Below are 16,659 nucleotides of genomic sequence, written 5' to 3'. Positions count from 1 at the left end.
CCCCAAACCTGGGACCATCCACCCCCTCCCCAAACCTGGGACCATCCACCCCCTCCCCAAACCTGGGACCATCCACCCCCTCCCCAAACCTGGGACCATCCACCCCCTCCCCAAACCTGGGACCATCCACCCCCTCCCCAAAAACCTGGGACCATCCAACCCCTCCCCCCCCCCAAAAACCTGGGACCATCCAACCCCTCCCCCCCCCCCCAAACCTGGGACCATCCACCCCCTCCCCCCACAAACCTGGGACCATCCCCCCCCCTCCCCCCCCCAAACCCGGGACCATCCCCCCCCCCAAAACCCGGGACCATCCCCCCCCCAAAACCCGGGACCATCCCCCCCCCCAAAACCCGGGACCATCCCCCCCCCCCCAAAACCCGGGACCATCCCCCCCCCCCAAAACCCGGGAACATCTCCCCCCCCCCAAACCCGGGACCACCACCCCCCCAAACCCGGGACCATCCCCCCCCCCAAAACCCGGGACCATCCCCCCCCCCCAAAACGTGGGACCACCCCCCCCCACAAAACCTGGGACCATCCCCCCCCCCCGCAAAACCTGGGACCACCCCCCCCCACCCCCCACAAAACCTGGGACCACCCCCCCCCCCTTAAGACTATTCCTCCCCATCTCCAGGTTCATGGAGGAGGCGGATATCACTGTGTACGGAGGGTAGGTGGGATGTTGTGTGATGTTCCTCAGCCACGGCTATCTCCTGCAACTCATTTTTGATCACCTTTGGGGGGGTCAGAGCGGAAGTTTTGCAGAATTCCTTTCCCCATGAAGTGGTCTGGGGTTTATTACCTGGGCTTATGCCTCTCCTGGGAGATTACATGGCTGTTGGAGGGTGGGAACTGTCAAGGCTCATGTTGTTTAGTTGCAACCTGGCTGAATGGGAAAGACTCGATGACCATATGTTCGTATGACTTTTCCCCTAACTCCCTTTCCACTTCATGTGTAACACTCGTTACACTCGTTACAGCCGGCGTGACATCGGCCGTCTCCATTTCTCTGCTCCCCTCACTCACTCCAACCTACCTCCCTCTGAACTTGCAGCACTCCATTCTCTTAGATCCAACCCTGACATTGTCATTAAAGCCGCTGACAAGGGTGGTGCTGTTGTTGTTTGGCGCACTGATCTCTACCTAGCGGAAGCTGAACGCCAACTCTCCGACACCTCCTCCTACCTCCACCTGGACCATGACCCCACTACCGAACATCAAACCACCGTTTCCAAGACTGTCACTGACCTCATCTCCTCTGGAGATCTTCCCCCCGCTGCCACAACCTCATAGTTCCCCAGCCCCGCACAGCGCGCTTCTACCTCCTTCCCAAGATCCACAAACAGGACTGCCCTGGTAGACCCATCGTTTCAGCCTGTTCTTGCCCCACGGAACTTATCTCTTCCTATCTTGACTCGATCTTTTCTCCCCTTGTCCAGTCTCTTCCACCTACATCCGCGACTCTTCGGACGCCCTCCGCCACTTTAACAGTTTCCAGGCCCCAACCGTTTCCTTTTCACCATGGACGTACAATCCCTCTACACCTCCATCCCCCACCCGGATGGCCTGAGGGCGCTCCGCTTCTTCCTTGAACAGAGGCCCGACCAGTCCCCATCCACCACCACCCTCCTCCGCCTGGCTGAACTTGTTCTCACATTGAACAACTTCTCCTTTAACTCCACTCATTTCCTCCAAATCAAAAGTGTTGCCGTGGGTACCCGCATGGGTCCTAGCTATGCGTGCCTTTTCGTGGGCTATGTGGAACAATCTTTGTTCCAGTCCTACTCGGGTCCCCTCCCTCACCTCTTTTTCCGATACATTGATGACTGTATCGGTGCCATTTCCTGCTCTCGCCCCGAACTTGACAATTTCATTCACTTTGCCTCCAATTTCCACCCTTCCCTCACCTTCACATGGTCCATCTCTGACTCTTCCCTTCCCTTCCTCGACTTCTCCGTCTCCATCTCTGGGGATAGGTTATCGACCAATATTCACTACAAGCCCACTGACTCCCACAGCTACCTGGACTACACTTCCTCCCACCCCGCTTCCTATAAGGACTCTATTCCATTCTCCCAGTTTCTCCGTCTCCGCCGTATCTGCTCCGACAATGCCACCTTCCACACCAGTGCTTCAGACGTCTTCCTTTTTCCGCAACCGAGGATTCCCCTCTACCGTGGTTGACACTGCCCTCGACCGTGTCAGTTCTATCTCCCGCACTTCTGCCCTCACCCCTGCCCCTCCCTCCCGGAACCACGATAGGGTTCCCCTTATCCTCACCTTTCACCCCACCAGCCTCCACATTCAACGGATCATCCTCCGGCATTTCCGCTACCTCCAAAGTGATCCCACCACCAAACGTATCTTCCCCTCCCCTCCCCTTTCAGCATTCCGCAGGGACCGCTCCCTCCGAGACACCCTAGTCCACTCCTCTATCACCCCAAACAGCCCTTCCCCTTCACCTGTCACCTTCCCGTGCAAGCGCAGGAGATGTAACACCTGCCCCTACACCTCCCCCCTTCCCACTGTCCAGGGCCCCAAACACCCCTTCCAGGTGAAACAGCGATTTACTTGTACTTCTCGCAATCTAGTATACTGTATTCGCTGCTCACGATGTGGTCTCCTCTACATTGGGGAGACCAAACGCAGATTGGGTGACTGCTTTGCGGAACACCTCCGTTCAGTCCGTAAGGGGGACCCCGAGCTTCCGGTCGCCTGTCACTTTAATTCACCGCCCCATTCCCACTCGGACCTCACCGTCCTTGGCCTCTTGCATTGTTCCACGGAAGCTCAACGTAAACTCGAGGAACAGCACCTCATCTTCCGATTAGGCACTCTGCAGCCTTCCGGACTCCATATCGAGTTCAACAATTTCAGATCATAAGCTCGGCCCCTATTTCATTTTTTCTTGTAATTTTTCCACTCCTTTCCCCCCCCCCCCCTTTTCCTTTTGTTTCTCTCTCACACCTGGCAGCTGTAGTGTATGTACCTTTAAGAGGAACTATGTTTTTGAAGCCCCTGTATACTGTAGTACCGGTAGTGGCCACTCGGGTATATAAGCCTGTGTAGCGTCTTGTGTAGTTAGTTCACCTCCAGACTTTGTTCAGTAAACACTTGTTAAATCAACTCCTGCATTCCGTGTCTCCATTAACACACGGATCTAACATTGGCGACGAGTTAGAAACGAACTTACCTGCAATTCGGCAGCACCTCAAGGGGATCGATTCCTCAGACGAAGGTCGAAGCCAGAAGCAAGAAAAAATAAATAAATAACTCGAAGAAACTCGAAAACAAGGGCCAGGCTTGGTCTCCAGTCTGTGGTTTCCCCAGCTGAACGGGCTGGTGGCAGGTAGTGCACTGATCCTTCCTGGGCTGCGGCGGGCTAGAGCTCGATCGGGTGGCTCTGCAACGGGGCCGGGCAGCGTGTCGGGAGGCAGAGGCAAGGAGAGAGAGAGAGAGGGTGGAGCACTCAGGGCGCGTCCGGTGCTGCAAAGCAGGTCGGCGTTCGGACTGAGCGGAGGGAGGGGAAAGTCCCAGAGGGTCCACTCCACGACGGGAACGGTTCTCCAAGTAACGGAGAAACTACTGAAGCGATATATATATTTAAAAAAAATAGAAATACCGCGAAAAACTGCAGGTCGCAACGGGAACCGCGGAGAACAGCGTTGGCAGCAGCGGGAAAGCGCGGGAGGCACCATCTCAACTCAGCGGGGAAGAAAGGAAAGCGCGGGAGGCGCCATTTTGATCCATCGGGGACGGAGGAAAAGCGCGGGAAGCGCCATTTTAGATTTTCAAGATGCCGAAGACTGGCAATATTACTGCTTTCGATAGTGATATAGAAGATTGGACCACATATGTGGAAAGAGTGGAGGTATATTGCAAGGCGAATGAAGTAGCGGATGATAAAAAGGCATCGGTACTTCTAAATCTGATGGGCGCAAGGACATACGGGCTGTTACGAAACTTGGTCACTCCAGCCAAACCGATGGACAAGAATTTTAAGGAGATTGTTGATACCTTACAGGAGCACTTAAACCCAACACCGCTGCTGATAGCAGAACGATTCAAATTCTTCAGGAGGAATCAGCACAAGAATGAAAGTAACGCTGATTACCTCACCGAATTACGAAAGCTGTCAAAGCACTGCCAATTCGAGGCAGGACTGGCAGATTCTCTACGAGACAAATTCGTCTGCGGTCTCCTAAGCGAAGGAACACAGAAAAGACTACTTTCTGAGAAAGATTTGACACTGGACAAGGCTTTCAGTGTGGCTGTATCATATGAAGCAGCAGCAAGAGGAGCTGCAGAGATACAGCAAAAGCCACAGGGCTTCGGCACCCATGACACAGGGTTTCGAGAGATGTTATCGCTGCGGCAGATCCACCCATGACCAGAGGGACTGCTGGTTCAAGGACAAAGCATGCAGGCAATGCGGAAAGATGGGACACATTGCACGTGTATGCAGATCTGGAAAGAAATCCGCTGACAGTAAAAAGGTCAATAAGGAAAAGTACATAAAGGTACAAATGATGACGGACAGTAGCTCCGAAGACCAGAAGAGCGATAGCGACTCCGGAAACAAGAGACTAAGCTGTCTCAAATTACATAATGTAATTGCCAAAGAAGATTACCAGACCATTTGGGTTACCCTCACGATAGAGGGGTCCCCAGTCAAAATGGAGCTAGATACAGGATCAGCTCTGACCGTCATGAATCGACGGGATTACGAGCGGCTATTTCCGCATATACCTTTGAAAGACACATCCATTATCTTGAAGACATATACGGGGCAAAAAGTATACCCCAGAGGGAAAATAAGGGTGCCTGTTGTATACAACGGCAAGGAAATACAGAAGTTGTATTTATACGTTCTGCAAGATGGTGGTCCACCGTTGTTGGGACGTGAATGGATCAGAAAGATACGTTTAGACTGGCACTCCATTCAGGCACTGACGGTGACCAGTAAGAAAAAAAAACGATGATGACGTCATACCTGGACGATTAAAAGAAATCTTGGCTAACGCCAAAGAAGTGTTTCAACAGGAACTAGGAACCCTGAAAGGCGCCACCGCCTCAATAAAAGTGGAAGATGCGGCAATTCCCAAGTTTTTTAAGGCAAGGCCGGTGCCATACGCAATTCGTCCAGCCGTCGAGGCAGAGCTGGAGAATTTGGAAAAAGCAGGCGTGTTATCCAAGGTAGATTGGAGCGAGTGGGCAACACCCATCGTCCCGGTCATGAAGAAAACATTGAATAATGATAAATCTGAAGAACAGAGAAAAGTTCGCATCTGTGGGGACTTCAAGGTGACTGTAAACCCGGTTCTTCACACGGTACAGTATCCTCTTCCGAGGATAGAAGATATTTTCGCCTCACTATCCGGAGGGAAACGTTTCACCAAAATTGACTTAGCACAGGCATATCTACAGATGGAGGTTGAGGAGGCCTCTAAAAAGTATCTCACGATAAACACACACAAAGGCCTGTACCAGTACAATCGACTGGTTTTCGGAGTGGCATCAGCTCCGGCTATCTGGCAAAGAGCTATGGAGCAAGTCCTGCAAGGGATTCCGGGGACTCAATGCTACCTAGACGACATCCTTGTAACAGGAGAAAACGACAACGAGCACCTTGCCAACTTGGAGCAGGTGCTCACGAGGCTGAGAGAACGGGGCCTACGAGCAAATCGCCCCAAGTGCGAATTTTTTCCAGAAACAAATATCATATTGTGGGCATGTCATTAACGAAGAAGGGTTGCATAAGTCACCTGAAAAAATTGAAGCGGTCGTAAAAGCCCCAGCGCCTGAAAATGTCTCACAATTAAGGTCGTTCCTGGGATTAGTAAATTACTATCATAAATTTTTACCAAACTTGTCGACGGTTCTGCACCCGCTTAACGCACTGCTACAAACGGGAGTAGTTTGGAAATGGAGCGAAGACTGTAAACGTGCCTTCCATAAATGCAAAGGCTTGATCACGTCCAGGGAAGTGTTGGCTCATTACAACCCATCACTGCCAATCAGACTGGCGTGCGATGCATCCCCTTACGGCGTAGGAGCGGTATTATCGCATAGATTCCCTGATGGCTCGGAGCTGCCGATAGCTTTTGCGTCACGCTCATTGAACTCAGCTGAGCGTAACTATGCCCAGATCGACAGGGAAGCACTCAGCCTGGTGTGGGGGGTGAAGAAATTCAACCATTACCTACACGGACAAAAATTTACCTTGTTGACTGACCATCAACCCCTCGTCTCCATATTCAACCCTAAAAAGGGCGTTCCCATTATGACAGCGCAAAGGCTACAGAGGTGGTCCCTTTTCCTAGGGGCACACCAATATGACATAGAATACAAAGGAACAAAACAGCATGGGAATGCTGACGGGTTATCGCGCCTACCGTTGCCAACGGTGGAAGAGGCGCCTACAGTGAACCCAGTGGAGATGTTCCACTCGACCATAGTGGAATGTCTACCGGTGACAAATTCTACCATTGAAAAGGAAACGCGAAATGACCCGACTCTCTCACGAGTCTACGATTTAACGGTGAAGGGATGGCCAGCACATGGCGAACCACTGTTGCCAGCATTCTCGCAAAGAAGGGAACAGCTGTCAGTGTGCCGAGGAACCTTGATGTGTGGATCCAGAGTGGTGATTCCACCCAAACTCCAGGATAAAGTGCTAAAGGAGCTTCATGAGGGGCATCTGGGTGGAGTGAAAATGAAGAACTTAGCCAGAGCGTTTGTGTGGTGGCCAGGTATCGATGGAGACATCGAAGAAATGACCAAGAGCTGTCTAGGATGCCAGAAGGTCCAAAACGCCCCACCACAAGCCCCTCTACATCCATGGGAGTGGCCCTCATCTCCATGGCAAAGGGTACATATCGACTTTGCTGGTCCATTTATGGACTCAATGTTCTTAATTGTGGTGGATGCACACTCCAAGTGGCCGGAGGTAATAAAGATGTCCTCCACCACCATGGAAAAAACCATCACAGTATTAAGGACCATATTCGCCAGGAATGGGCTGCCTGAACAGATCTGTTCTGATAATGGACCGCAGTTTGTATCCAAAGAATTCAGGAAGTTCTTAAAAAACAATGGGGTTAAGCACTACACGTCCGCCCCATACCATCCCGCCACCAATGGATTGGCTGAAAGGTTTGTCCAGACCTTCAAGAAGGCCATAAAGGCCATGGGTAATGAAGACATAAATCTACAACATAAGGTAGATAACTTCTTGTTTGCGTACAGGAATGCAACACATGTGGTTACAAACCAAACCCCCGCCATGATGTTTTTCAATAGAAGACTAAGATGCCGGCTGGATTTGGTCAAGCCAAACGTCAGAAGGGACGTAGAGAACCGGCAATTTCAAAGCATGAATGAAAGGCCAACTAGAACCTTCCAGATAGGTCAACCAGTTTTGACCCGGGACTACCGTACCGAGAAATGGCAGCCTGGAACTATTTGCACACGACTAGGACCGCTGATGTATACCGTGGACATTGGAGAAAGCATAATAAGGCGCCATGCTGACCAGATCATAGAGTCATCCGAAAAAGGACAACCTACACCACAACTCTATACGCCTAATGATGAAGCAGAGATACCCATAGTATCTACCTCCGATCCGGTGATACTGGAACCAGATGAACCCGACACTGGCATTGAAGCCGAATCGACCTTGCCAAAAGAACCTACTACACCACCGAAACCTACTACACCACCGAGGCGTTATCCGGACCGAGTCAGGAAGCCTCCAGAGAGACTGAATTTGCAATTGATTAACTTCAGCAAATGTGTATATTATTGTTCTTGTAAAAATGTTATTTAATGATTACTTAAAATGTTATGTACTATTTATCTAAAAGGGGAGGAATTGTAGTGTATGTACCTTTAAGAGGAACTATGTTTTTGAAGCCCCTGTATACTGTAGTACCGGTAGTGACCACTCGGGTATATAAGCCTGTGTAGCGTCTTGTGTAGTTAGTTCACCTCCAGACTTTGTTCAGTAAACACTTGTTAAATCAACTCCTGCATTCCGTGTCTCCATTAACACACGGATCTAACAGCAGCTATCTCTTGCCCTGCCAGTACACTTTACACCTAATCTCAGCCTATTACCATCTCGTCTAGCTTCTAATCTCTTTTACTTCTTTTGTTTCTTTTATTCTTTTGTCCGATCGCAGCCCTGCCTTCGATCTAGTTTCTTTTCTTTCCAGTTTTGAAGAAGGGTTCGACCCGAAACGTCAACTCAAATTTCTCTCCACGGATGTTGCCTGACCTGCTGAGTTTTTCCAGCATTTTCTGTTGTTACTTGTTATTAACTGACACCTTTCAACCCATCCGACATTTAATGCCTGTGTTGTTCCCCTTACTTTACGTACCATCTTTCCTTAACTGTAGCCACCCCTTACACTCGTGCTCCGCCTTTTGTTGGTGTATCCCTATACTCCATCCGTAGGCATGGAATTCTGTCACTTACGCTCCTCAGGTAATGAAGCAGTCCATGCCCGCATGCAGCAAGACCTGCATGACATTCAAGCTTGGGCTGATAAGTGGTAGGTAACATTCGCGCCACACAAGTGCCAGGCAATGACTATCTCCAACAAACGAGAGTCTAACCACCACCCCATGACATTCAACGGCATTACCATCACCGAATTCCCCACCATCAACATCCTGGGGGTGTCACCATTGACCAGAAACTTAACTGGACCAGCCACATAAATACTGTGGCAACAAGAGCAGGTCAGAGGCTGGGTACTCTGCGGCGAGTGTCTCACCTCCTGACTCCCCAAAGCCTTTCCACCATCTACAAGGCACAAGTAAGGAGTGTGATGGAATACTCTCCACTTGCCTGGATGAGTGCAGCTCCAACAACACTCAAGAAGCTCAACACCATTCAGGACAAAGCAGCCCGCTTAATTGGAACCCTATCCATCACCTTAAACATTTACTCCCTCCACCACCGGCGTACCGTGGCTGCAGTGTGTACCATCTACAAGATGCACTGCAGCAACTCGCCAAGGCTTCTTCAACAGCACCTCCCAAACCTGCGACCTCTTCCACCTATAAGGACAAGGGCAGCAGGTGCTTGGGAACACCACCACCTCCAAGTTCCCCTCCAAGTCACACACCATCCTGACTTGGAAGTATATCGCTGATCCTTCATCGTCGCTGGGTCAAAATCCTGGAACTCCCTCCCTAACAGCACTGTGGGAGCACCTTCACCGCACGGACTGCAGCAGTTCAAGGCGGCGGCTCACCACTACCTTCTCAAGGGCAACTAGGGATGGGCAATAATTGCTGGCCTTGCCAGCGATGCCCAGATCCCAGGAACAAATAAGAAAAAATAAGCTGAAAGTTAGGCTGGTAGACTTGGCTTAGGCCGAGGGCCCAGAGCACCCTTAAATACAGGGTGGTTCCCAGCCCCCGGTCTCCACTGGTTTACATTTGCCAGCAGCCAGCGCAAGTCTCTGGTATTGTAAAAGCACCAAAGGAGTGAAGGGACATGAAAACCCACTGCAACTGGCTGCTTACAAATTGCTTCGTGGTGCCTCAGAGATCCAGTGCTCAATGACAACGGAAGAGCAGCACTGCCGTCCTATAGGAATGTGTGGCCGGAGACATGTCCGACAGGTCCAACCGATCCCATGGAACTCTCTGGGATGAACCTCCAACTGATCCCATGGAACTCTCTGGGATGAACCTCCAACTGATCCCATGGAACTCTCTGGGATGAACCTACAACCGATCCCATGGAACTCTCCAGGATCAACCTCCAACCGATCCCATGGAACTCTCTGGGATGAACCTCCAACCGAACCCATGGAACTCTCTGGGATGAACCTCCAACCGAACCCATGGAACTCTCTGGGATGAACCTCCAACCGAACCCATGGAACTCTCCAGGATCAACCTCCAACCGATCCCATGGAACGCTCCAGGATCAACCTCCAACCGATCCCATGGAACTCTCCAGGATCAGCCTCCAAGGGACGCATGGAACTCTCTGGGATCAGGCTCCAACCGATCCCATGGAACTCTCTGGGATGAACCTCCAACCAAACCCATGGAACTCTCCAGGATCAACCTCCAACCGATCCCATGGAACGCTCCAGGATCAGCCTCCAAGGGACGCATGGAACTCTCTGGGATCAGGCTCCAACCGATCCCATGGAACTCTCTGGGATGAACCTCCAACCGATCCCATGGAACGCTCTGGGATGAACCTCCAACCGATCCCATGGAACTCTCTGGGATGAACCTCCAACCGAACCCATGGAACTCTCCAGGATCAACCTCCAACCGATCCCATGGAACTCTCCAGGATCAACCTCCAACCGATCCCATGGAACTCTCCAGGATCAACCTCCAACCGAACCCATGGAACTCTCCAGGATCAACCTCCAACCGATCCCATGGAACTCTCTGGGATCAGACTCTCATTCCTCCTCTGAGATAAGATGGAAGCTGGCTCAGCGAGAGCTGTTTTACATGGTGTGATCTTGTGAACACCCCTCACCCACTCATGTTCGATCTCACCCATCTGGAGGCAACTTGGTTTTAGTTCATTAAACTGGTCTCACTGTACCAGAACAAATCGAGCTCGGACATCAGTGTCAGCATGGCTCAGAGGTGGCACGCTCACCTCAAGCCCCACTCCAGACCTTCAGCAAATAATCTAGGCTGACACTCCTTTCGAATGAAATGTTAAACCGCGGCCCCGTTTGCCCGCTCAGGTGGATGTAAAAGATCCCACAACACGATTTGAAGAGCAGCAGAGTTCTCCAGGTGGCCTGGCCAATATATATCCCTCAATCTACATCACAAAAACAGACTCTTTGGTCAGTTATCTCATTGGTGGTTATGGGACCTCGTTGTGCGCAAATATCAGTGTTTGTCTACATAACAACAGTGACTACACTTCAAAGGTAAATGGTTGTGCCTCTGCCAGTTCCCGTCCTTTCCCTAGCCCACTGGGCCAAACTTCCTCTAAGGTTCCCCCCTGCCCTAGCCCTGAACTCACATCTTTCTCCAGTTTCTCTCCGATCTCCCCTCATGACCTCTCCATGAGACCCACTTCCTGCTCCCTCGACCCTATTCCCACCAAACTGCTGACCACCTGACTTCCTTTTCTGGCTCCCCTGTTCGCTGACATTGTTAACGGTTCTCTCGCCTCAGGTACTGTCCCCCCCCCCCCCCAAATCTGTCATCACCCCTCTCCTCAAAAAACAACCCTTGCCCTCTCCATCCCTGCAAACTACCGACCCATCTCCAACCTCCCTTTCCTCGCCAAAGACCTTGAACGTGTTGTCGCCTCCCAAATCCATGCCCATCCTTCCCGCAACTCCAGGTTTGAATCCCTCCAATCAGGTTTCCGCCCCTGCCACAGTACCGAAACGGCTCTCATCAAAATCACAAATTGCATCCTGTGACTGTGACAAAGGTAAACTATCCCTCCTCGTCCTGTCTGCAGCCTTTGACACGGTTGACTATTCCATCCTCCTCCAATGCCTCTCCACCGTCGCCTGTGGTGTATGTGCCTTTAAGAGCAATTATGGTGTATGTGCCTTTAAGAGCCCCAGGTGTGCGTAATGCCGGTAATTGCCACTTGGGCTATATAAGCCTGTGTATTGTGTATATCCTTTAGAAACCCCCCCCAGACTTGCTTAGTAAATACCTATGAACCAACTCCTGTCTTCAGTGTCTTTCTCTACACACGGACACTACAGTGGCGACGAAGTGGAAACGGACTTACCTGCAATTCGGCAGCACCTCAAGGACATCGATTCCTCCAGCGTCCAGAAGACTCAAGGAAGTAAGAGAAAATGTGGTTTCACCAGCTGGCCAAGCTGGTGACAGGTACTGCGCTAATCCTTCCTGGGCGTCAGGCTAGAGCTCCAGCGGCAGGCTCTACAGCTGAGACAGGCAGCAAAATCGGAGGCAAGCAATAACGGACTGGGAGGGTGCACTCGAGAGACGGCCGGCGCGGCAAGCAGGTCAGTGTTTAGACCTCCGTCGGGAACGAGTCTCCAACAGTGAATAAACGGAAACCACAGTAAAACAGCGTTGTTATCAGTAGCAGCGGTGGGAAAGCGCCATATCTTTTCTGAAATGCCTAAATCTGGTAATATTGAGGCTTTTGATGGCGAAATAGAAGATTGGACCACATACGTGGAAAGAGTAGAGGTTTATTGCACTGCAAATGGAATAACAGATGAAAAAAAAGCTTCAGTACTTCTGAACTTAATGGGCGCGAAGACATACGGGCTGTTACGAAATTTAATCACTCCAGCCAAACCAAAGGACAAGACTTTTAAAGAAATTGTTGATACCCTGCAGGAGCATTTAAACCCAACACCGCTGCTGATAGCGGAACGATTCAAGTTCTTCAAGAGAAATCAACACAAGAATGAAAGTAACGCTGATTACCTAACCGAATTAAGAAAGCTATCAAAGTACTGCCAATTCGGAGCAGGACTATCGGATTATCTTCGAGACAAATTTGTTTGCGGTCTCTTAAGTGAAGGAACACAAAAAAGACTGCTTTCTGAAAAAGATTTAACATTGGACAAAGCTTTCAGTATGGCTGCATCATACGAAGCAGCAGCAAAAGGAGCTGCAGAAATACAACAAGAGACACAGGACTTCGGCACCCATAAAATGACACAGGAGTTCGGAAGATGTTATCGCTGCGGCAGATCCACCCATAACCAGAGGGACTGCTGGTTCAAGGGCAAAGCATGCAGGCAATGTGGTAAGATTGGACACATTGCACGGGTATGCCAATCTGGACAAAATAAATCCACTGACGGAAAACAAAAAATCAATAAAGAAAAGTACAGGAAGGTACAAATGATGACGGACAATAGCTCCGAAGACCAGAATAGCGATAGCGACTCCGGAAACAAGAGACTAAGCTGTCTCAAATTACATAATGTACTTGCCAAAGAGGATTACCAAACCATTTGGGTTACCCTCACAATAGCAGGGTCCCCAGTTAAAATGGAGCTAGATACAGGATCAGCTCTAACCGTAATAAATCGACGAGATTACGAGAGGCTATTTTTGCATATACCTCTAAAAGACACATCCATTATCTTAAAAACATATACGGGGCAGAAAGTCTACCCCAAAGGAAAAATAAGGGTGCCTGTGGTATACAACGGCAAAGAAATACAAAAGTTGTATTTATACATTCTACAAGATGGTGGTCCACCGTTGTTGGGACGTGAATGGATAAGGAAGATACGTTTAGACTGGCACTCCATTCAGGCACTGACGGTGACCAGTAAGGAAAAAAACAATGATGACATCATACCTGAACGATTAAAAGACATCTTGGCCAATGCCAAAGAAGTGTTTCAAGAGAAACTAGGAACCTTGAAAGGCATCACCGCCTCAATAAAAGTGGAAGATACAGCAATTCCAACATTTTTTAAGGCAAGACCGGTGCCATACGCAATACGTCCGGCAGTCGAGGCAGAGCTGAAGAATTTGGAAAAGGCAGGCATATTATCCAAAATAGATTGGAGCGAATGGGCAACACCCATCGTTCCAGTCATGAAAAAAACATTGAAAAATAACTCTGAGGAACAGAAAAAAATTCGCATCTGTGGGGACTTTAAGGTGACTGTAAACCCGGTCCTTCACACGGTACAGTATCCTCTTCCGAGGATAGAAGATATTTTCGCCTCACTATCCGGAGGGAAACGTTTCACAAAAATTGACTTGGCACAGGCATATCTACAGATGGAGGTTGAGGAGACCTCTAAAAAGTATCTCACAATAAACACACACAAAGGCCTGTACCAGTACAATCGACTGGTTTTTGGAATAGCATCAGCTCCAGCTATCTGGCAAAGAGCTATGGAGCAAGTCCTGCAAGGGATTCCGGGGACTCAATGCTACCTAGACGACATCCTTATAACAGGAGAAAACGACAACGAGCACCTTGCCAATTTGGAGCAGGTGCTCACTAGGCTGAAAGAACGGGGCCTACGAGCAAATCGCCCCAAGTGTGAATTTTTCCAAAATCAGATATCATATTGTGGCCACATAATTAATAAGGAAGGGTTGCATAAGTCACCTGAAAAAATTGAAGCAGTTATAAAAGCCCCAGCACCTGAAAATGTTTCACAATTAAGGTCATTCCTGGGATTAATAAATTACTATCATAAATTTTTACCGAACTTATCAACTATTCTACACCCTCTTAATGGTCTTCTACAGACAGGAGTGATTTGGAAATGGAACGAAGACTGTAAACGTGCCTTCCATAAATGTAAAGACTTAATCACATCCGAGAAAATTTTGGCTCATTACAACCCATCACTACCAATCAGACTGGCGTGCGATGCATCCCCTTACGGCATAGGAGCGGTATTGTCCCATAGATTCCCTGATGGCTCGGAACGGCCGATAGCTTTTGCGTCACGCTCATTGAACTCAGCTGAGCGTAACTATGCCCAGATAGACAGGGAAGCACTCAGCCTGGTATGGGGAGTGAAGAAATTCAACCATTACCTACACGGACAAAAATTTACCTTGCTGACTGACCATCAACCCCTCATCTCCATATTCAACCCTAAAAAAGGTGTCCCCATTATGACGGCACAAAGACTACAGAGGTGGTCCCTTTTTCTAGGGGCACACCAATACAACATTGAATACAAAGGGTCAAAACAGCATGGGAATGCTGACGGTTTATCACGCCTACCGTTGCCAACGATAGACGAGGCACCTACAGTAGACCCAGTAGAGATATTCCACTCTACCATAGTGGAATGTCTACCGGTGACAAATTCTGCCATTGAAAGGGAGACAAGAAATGACCCTACTCTCTCACGGGTCTACGATTTAACAGTGAAGGGATGGCCAGCACATGGAGAACCACTGTTGCCAGCATTCTCGCAAAGAAGAGAACAGCTGTCAGTGTGCCGAGGAACCTTGATGTGTGGATCCAGAGTGGTGATTCCACCCAAACTCCAGGATAAAGTGCTAAAGGAGCTTCACGAGGGGCATCTGGGTGGAGTGAAAATGAAGAACCTAGCTAGGGCGTTTGTATGGTGGCCAGGTATCGATGGAGACATCGAAGACATGACCAAGAGCTGCCTAGGATGCCAGAAGGTCCAAAATGCTCCGCCACAGGCCCCTCTACATCCATGGGAGTGGCCCTCATCTCCCTGGCAAAGGGTGCACATCGACTTTGCTGGTCCATTTATGGACTCAATGTTCTTAATCGCAGTTGATGCACACTCCAAGTGGCCGGAGGTAATAAAGATGTCCTCCACCACCACGGAAAAAACCATCACAGTATTAAGGACCATATTTGCCAGGAATGGGCTGCCGGAGCAGATATGTTCTGATAATGGACCGCAATTTGTGTCCGAAGAATTCAGAAAGTTCTTAAAGAACAATGGGGTAAAGCACTACACGTCCGCCCCATACCATCCCGCCACCAATGGATTGGCTGAAAGGTTTGTCCAGACCTTCAAGAAGGCCATCAAGGCCATGTGTAATGAAGACATAAAACTTCAGCACAAGGTGGATAACTTCTTATTTGCATATAGGAATGCAACGCATATGGTTACTAACCAAACTCCCGCCATGATGTTCTACAATAGAAACCTAAGATGCCGGCTGGATTTGGTCAAGCCCAACATCCGAAGGGACGTGGAGAACCGGCAGTTTCAGGGCATGAATGAAAGGCCAACTAGGGCCTTCCAGATAGGCCAACCGGTTTTGGCCCGGGACTACCGTACCGAGAAATGGCAGCCTGGAACTATCTGCACACGATTAGGACCACTGATGTATACCATGGACATCGGAGACAGCATAATAAGGCACCATGCTGATCAAATCATCAAGTCATCCGAAAAGGGACAACCTACACCACCACTCTATACATCTAACGATGAAGTAGAGATACCCATATCTACCTCCGATCCGATGATACTGGAGCCCGCCTGATGAACCCGACACTGGCCTTCAAGCCGAATCAGCCTTGCCAGAAGAACCTACTACACCACCAGAAACTACTACACCCCCGAGGCGTTATCCGGACCGAGTCAGGAAGCCTCCTGAGAGACTAACTTATAATTAATTAATACAGCAATGTATATTATTTTGCATATAACATGTAATTAATAATTACTTAAAATATGATGTACTAGTTAGCTAGAAGGGGAGGAATTGTGGTGTATGTGCCTTTAAGAGCCCCAGGTGTGCGTAATGCCGGTAATTGCCACTTGGGCTATATAAGCCTGTGTATTGTGTATATCCTTTAGAAACCCCCCCCAGACTTGCTTAGTAAATACCTATGAACCAACTCCTGTCTTCAGTGTCTTTATCTACACACGGACACTACATCGTCCAGCTGGGTGGGACTGCACTCGCCTGGTTCCATTCTTAGCTATCTAATTGTAGCCAGAGAATCACCTGCAACAGCTTCTCTTCCTGCTCCCGAATTGTTACCTCTGGTGACCCCCAAGGATCTATCCTTGACCCCCTCCTATTTCTCATCTACATGCTGCCCCTCGGTGACATCATCCGAAAACACAGCGTCAGTTCCACATGTACGCTGACGACACCCAGCTCTACCTCACCACCACTTCTCTCGACCCCTCCACAGTCTCTAAATTGACAGACTGC

The 16,659-nt window shown here is 49.6% G+C and overlaps 1 protein-coding gene across 1 annotated transcript in view; it reads right to left on the bottom strand.

The window, feature by feature from the left end:
- Nucleotides 1-16,659, bottom strand: part of LOC147101959 (rab-like protein 6) — a 175,639-nt gene that overhangs the window by 16,744 nt on the left and 142,236 nt on the right.

Source organism: Somniosus microcephalus, chromosome 23 (assembly GCF_052327205.1).
Source record: "Somniosus microcephalus isolate GS21.2 chromosome 23, FLI_Smic_1.0, whole genome shotgun sequence".
Lineage (NCBI taxonomy): Eukaryota > Metazoa > Chordata > Chondrichthyes > Squaliformes > Somniosidae > Somniosus > Somniosus microcephalus.
The sequence above is the reverse complement of the archived record's forward strand: the minus strand, read 5'-3'. Positions and strand labels throughout refer to the sequence as shown.